The following is a 6072-nucleotide window of genomic DNA, read 5'->3' as shown; positions in this document are numbered from 1 at the left end:
AGGGATGGATGGTGGGGGGGAACTGTATGGAGGGATGGTGGGGGGAACTGTATGGAGGGATGGATGGTGGGGGGGGAACTGTATGGAGGGATGGATGGTGGGGGGGGGAACTGGAGGGATGGATGGTGGGGGGAACTGTATGGAGGGATGGATGGTGGGGGGGAACTGGATGGAGGGATGGATGGTGGGGGGAACTGTATGGAGGGATGGATGGTGGGGGGAACTGTATGGAGGGATGGATGGTGGGGGGAACTGTATGGAGGGATGGATGGTGGGGGGAACTGTATGGAGGGATGGATGGTGGGGGGGAACTGTATGGAGGGATGGATGGTGGGGGGAACTGTATGGAGGGATGGATGGTGGGGGGGAACTGTATGGAGGGATGGATGGTGGGGGGAACTGTATGGAGGGATGGATGGTCGGGGGGAACTGTATGGAGGGATGGATGGTGGGGGGACTAAGTGGATGGCAGGTGAGTGGGACGAGGAGGCTGGGGGACAGGAAAGAAAATTTTTCAGAAACACCAGCGCTAGAATCATGTAAGGAAAGAACACATGGAGGACGAGTGGGTGGGCAGGTGAGAGTGAGTGGATGGATGAGTAGCAGGGCGGGTGGCAATATGGGTGGATAGGCAGGCAGCAGTGGTCGGGCAGGTGTCAATGTGTGCAGGCGGGCAGTCCTGAGATGGTTGGCAGAGAGGGCAGAGTGGGTGGATGTGTCGGCAGAAGACCGAGCGGGTGGCAGAATGTAAACTATGGTGGTGGGTGACTGATGGTAGACTAAGGTGGTGGGTGGCTGATGGTAAACTAAGGAGGTGGGTGGCTGATGGTAGACTAAGGTGGTGGGTGACTGATGGTAGACTATGGTGGTGGGTGGCTGATGGTAGACTATGGTGGTGGGTGGCTGATGGTAGACTATGGTGGTGGGTGGCTGATGGTAGACTATGGTGGTGGGTGGCTGATGGTAAACTAAGGAGGTGGGTGGCTGATGGTAGACTATGGTGGTGGGTGGCTGATGGTAGACTAAGGTGGTGGGTGGCTGATGGTAGACTATGGTGGTGGGTGGCTGATGGTAGACTAAGGTAGTGGGTGGCTGATTGTAGACTAAGGTGGTGGGTGGCTGATGGTAGACTAAGGTGGTGGGTGGCTGATGGTAGACTATGGTGGTGGGTGGCTGATGGTAGACTAAGGTGGTGGGTGGCTGATGGTAGACTAAGGTGGTGGGTGGCTGATGGTAGACTAAGGTGGTGGGTGGCTGATGGTAGACTAAGGTGGTGGGTGGCTGATGGTAGACTAAGGTGGTGGGTGGCTGATGGTAGACTAAGGTGGTGGGTGGCTGATGGTAGACAAAAGGTGGTGGGTGGCTGATGGTAGACTAAGGTGGTGGGTGGCTGATGGTAGACTAAGGTGGTGGGTGGCTGATGGTAGACTAAGGTGGTGGGTGGCTGATGGTAGACTAAGGTGGTGGGTGGCTGATGGTAGACTAAGGTGGTGGGTGGCTGATGGTATACTATGGAGGTGGGTGGCTGATGGTAGACTAAGGTGGTGGGTGGCTGATGGTAGACCAAGGTGGTGGGTGGCTGATGGTAGACAAAGGTAGTGGGTGGCTGATGGTAGACTAAGGTGGTGGGTGGCTGATGGTAGACTATGGTGGTGGGTGGCTGATGGTAGACTAAGGTGTTGGGTGGCTGCTGGTAGACTAAGGTGGTGGGTGGCTGATGGTAGACTAAGGTGGTGGGTGGCTGATGGTAGACTATGGTGGTGGGTTGCTGATGGTAGACTAAGGTGGTGGGTGGCTGATGGTAGACTAAGGTGGTGGGTGGCTGATGGTAAACTAAGGTGGTGGGTGGCTGATGGTAGACTAAGGAGGTGGGTGGCTGATGGTAGACTAAGGTGGTGGGTGGCAGAGAGGGTAGGTAAGTACAGTGGAACCTTGAATAACGAATTTAATCCGTTCCGGCTCTGTGATCATCATGTGAAACGGACGTCATACAAAACGAATGTCCCCATTGACAATAATGGAAATCAAATTAATCCGTTCTACCACCGAAAAACATCATTATGATATTCGATGTTTTAAATAATGGAGCAGCCTACCTTACATACACTGAACAAACCTTTAGGACATTTTTCTTTCTTCAAATTTGTTCAATATTTTTTTTTATTTGTCTTATAGCAAAAGGTTCGTTTGGTGCTCGGCAGGTAGGCTGCTCCATGTTTCTTAAATAAAAAAAATAAAAAAATAAAAAAAGGTTGAAACAATTTGGAAAACGGACAAATGCCATAAAGGTTCATTCAGTGTTTGTCAGGAAGGCTGCCCCATTATAGCAATCTTTCTTTGTTTCAAATGTGTTCCATTTGTTTTGCATTTTTCATTTACGTCTCAATAATGGAGCAGCCTACTCAATAAACACTGAATGCATCTTTATGGCATTTGTTCTGTTTTTCAAAATTTTTCATTTTTTTTTATTTTTTGTTTTTTTTTTTATTTAAGAAACATGGAGCAGTTTACCTGCCGAACACCGCACGAACCTTTTTGACATTTGTTCTATTTTTTTTTCAATTTTTCTACAAAAAAGTCAATGCTTTGCAACATCTCAGCAGTCACCCCTTTATATCCCAGCATCATTAGCATCTTTAAACAAAAACAGCATAATTTATTTGCATCGTCGGAGGCATCCGAGAATGTGCAAGAAGCAGCGCGACCCAATCATGTGGTGTCATCGTTATTCAAACGAGCAGTCGCCATACAAGACGAATTGTCGGCGATCGGGCCAGTCGTTACCCAAAATGTTCTCCATTTCAGGTGATCGTTATTCGAGGTACCTCTGTACAATGAATTTTTTTTTATTCCACATGCTCAGGGAACACAAATGAACACTTTTATAAGACAATTTTTTTTTTTAATTTTGCTGCTGTCCCTGGCAGTGTTAAAGGCCTTAGCCCCATAGCTGCTGCCTCCCAAGGGTTAATGACCTTCCAAATGCCTCTAAACACCTCAACCCAATTTTATTTGCTGATGACACAACCTTCATTTCCTCCAATCCTGACCGTCTTACTCTGAATGATACAGTGAATACTGAACTAAATAAAGTTCATCTTTGGTTAACTGCTAACAAACTCACCCTTAACCCTTCTGCTGTTCAGGGCTTAACCCTTAAACTGCAAAACAAACACATTACTAGCTGGGGTGTGTAACTATCGCAGAATTGCACACCAAACCTATTAAAGTGTTGGAGTACCATGCAAGATTTAACCCTTAAACTACGCAACACTGCATATGAAGTTTTGAATAACTGACGCACAAGTGCGCATCACTGCATATGAAGTTTTAGAGTACTACACAAAATTTAAACTGCCCACAGACACACGGGGTTCACAGCACCTTCTTCAAGGCTCTTATAAACAGAAGCCATTTAAAAAAAAATCATGGGCAACATTCCTGGATGTGAGGGCCTCAGTACTAAGTGAGCCACCAAGGCTGGCACACACAGCATGAGCTCACAGCATTGCTGTTCAGCTTGTGATTACAGCTTCGCCTAAAAAATGTAAAAACATATATGTAACCGGTATTATTTAGCAATGATTGTATTACAGAAGACCCCTGACTGTGGTAAAAATGACCAGGATTATGATAATAGCAGGATTGTTGTGACACTTTGTGCTGTGCAGTGAGAGGAGTAATATTGAGTGTGGGGGGGGGGCTGTAGCATCGTCTGCCGAATCTATGTGGCCACCAGTTGCTGCCTGTACTTACTATTCCGGCTTAGTGATTCGCTATGGTGAACAAAACGTACAGATACTTATATATAACATCTATATATAGTGAATATAAGCAAAAACAGTATGGTGGGAGGAAGATGTTGGCGAGTGAGGTGTTGAGGGAGGGAGTTGCAGCCAGTGGCGGGCTGGTTGGTGTGACTCCTTGCTGCTTTTTGACTCAGCATACCAACTTTATTGGTTCGTTATGGTGAACACAAATGTAGATACTTATATATAATGTGTATATATAGTGTAATAACAGCAAAAGAAGTGTTGGGAGAAGGCATTTTGGTGAGGATGGGGCCTAATCTGTATGACATGTCATGCTGTGTAAGGGTGGCCACTATGCTCTTTGGGCACAATATTTGCTTAGTTGAACAGTTATGGTGAACAAAACATGTAGATACTTATATAAAGTGAATAAAAGCAAAAATCAGTATGGTGGGAGGAGGATGTTGGGGAGTGAGGTGGTGTTGAGGGAGTAAGTGGTGGTGAGTGGTTGGCTGGCTGCTGTGTGTTGGCCACTACTCGTTGATTTTTTACTCTGTATAACATCTTAGTGGTTCGTTATGGTGAACAAAACATGCAGATACTTATATGTAACTTCTGTAGTGTAATATCTGCAAAACTATTTGTTTATTTTTTATGAACATAAATGAATCACTAATATGCACACCATAATTTTCAGTGTAGCGATGATTCACACATTTTATTATAGAGCATCACTTGGTTTTCCGATTGGGTTGGAGAGTCACACTACACGAACCAAGTTCAGGTAGGAAGCAGTCCGCCAAGCCTCACACCGACCGGGGTGGGAGTTACCCTACACGAACCAAATTCGGGCGAGGAAGCAGCCAGACAAGCGTCGCACCGGCCTGTGGTGGTGGGTGGGAGATGGTTTAGTTTGCCCACTGACCGTTTTTGGTGCCACCTCTATGGTGCCTGCTACCCTGTGATGTCACAGATTCTCAGCCTATTGTTCCCATTGATTTGTCACAAGGCTGGAGTGTTCATTCCGTGACTTTGTTGGATATATCTGCACAATCAAGGAACTTCCGTGCACCATGTTGGCTCCAAATGCACGCATTGTGTCAGTGAAAGCATCAACAAGTGGGATACATAAAAGAAAGAGGTCAGTGATGACATTTGAGAAGAAAGTTAAAATAATTAAGAAGGTGGGGAACGGTGTCCCGAGAAGTGTCGTGTGCGTTGGATATGGCATTAGCAAAAGTACTGTTTTTTATCTTCTTCAGGCTAAACCTATAATTTTTTACTTTCTCTAAAAGTGAAAGTTGTAAGGCAATACGAAATAGAAAGGTAGTAAGTAAAGCAAAGGTGGAGAGTGTTGATAATGCAGTGTGGGAGTGGTACAAACAGAGGTGTGAGAGGGTTCCAAGAAAGCTCGCATTGCATCACCTGCACCTGACTCATCTCATGTTGGCCCAGTCAACCCAACAACTTCAGTCAACCCAAAAACTTCAGTCAAACCAACACCATCAACATCCACCACCACCTCTTCCATGTAAATAACTATGCTACATCAACATCAATCAACATAAGCAGATCAGGACTTCATTTATTGGTGAGTACAAACAAAATATGGTCGCATTTATGCTATGAACCTGTCGATTTTCCCCCTAGAGTTTATTTTAAAAATCAATAATTTTTTTTTTAAATTTCTAATTTATTTTTTCCCTCCATTTCTCGTTTACGAACTTACATAATAACCAACGGGTCTCGTCCCCAAGGGGTTCGGAAACCAAGTGGTGCTCTGTATATATAAATATATCACACTACACACTATTGAATAATATTACTGCAAAAAATTCTGAAAAAATCAGACATTGAAGTAATTAGGTAATAATATCTTTGTGGCAACTCCCGCTTGACAACTCAGGCAGAGCAGACCTCCTCTGGTGCCTGCTATGTCAATGCCTCTTTTCTGGGGGGAGCCCCGTCGGCTCCCCGGAGCTTTACCGGCTGATATGCTAATGTCAGACTTTGGCATCAGTCATGTGTATGGAGTTCTAGGGCCTACCGGGGACCACGAGCCAGAACCTGGCCCCCTCAGAGAGGCAAGGGGAGCAATGGCCTATAGAAACCCCCGTGTGGTTGGAAGCATTCTATGTCTGCCATCGACCGGGTCAAGCATCCAGAAAGGTAAGCATTCCAAAACAAACCCCTATTCTGGTGAAAATTGCTACCTAAGCCGAACTAGTGAACTCTTCAACAGAAAACAAGGAAACTAGTATGACGTCATACGTCACCGCGCCGCTGTCTGCGCAGCTCCCCCCTCCCCGGGAGGGGGAAG

Source organism: Procambarus clarkii, unplaced genomic scaffold, assembly GCF_040958095.1.
Source record: "Procambarus clarkii isolate CNS0578487 unplaced genomic scaffold, FALCON_Pclarkii_2.0 HiC_scaffold_112, whole genome shotgun sequence".
In the NCBI taxonomy this organism is placed as follows: Eukaryota; Metazoa; Arthropoda; class Malacostraca; order Decapoda; family Cambaridae; genus Procambarus; species Procambarus clarkii.
Note: the sequence above shows the minus strand (reverse complement) of the source record.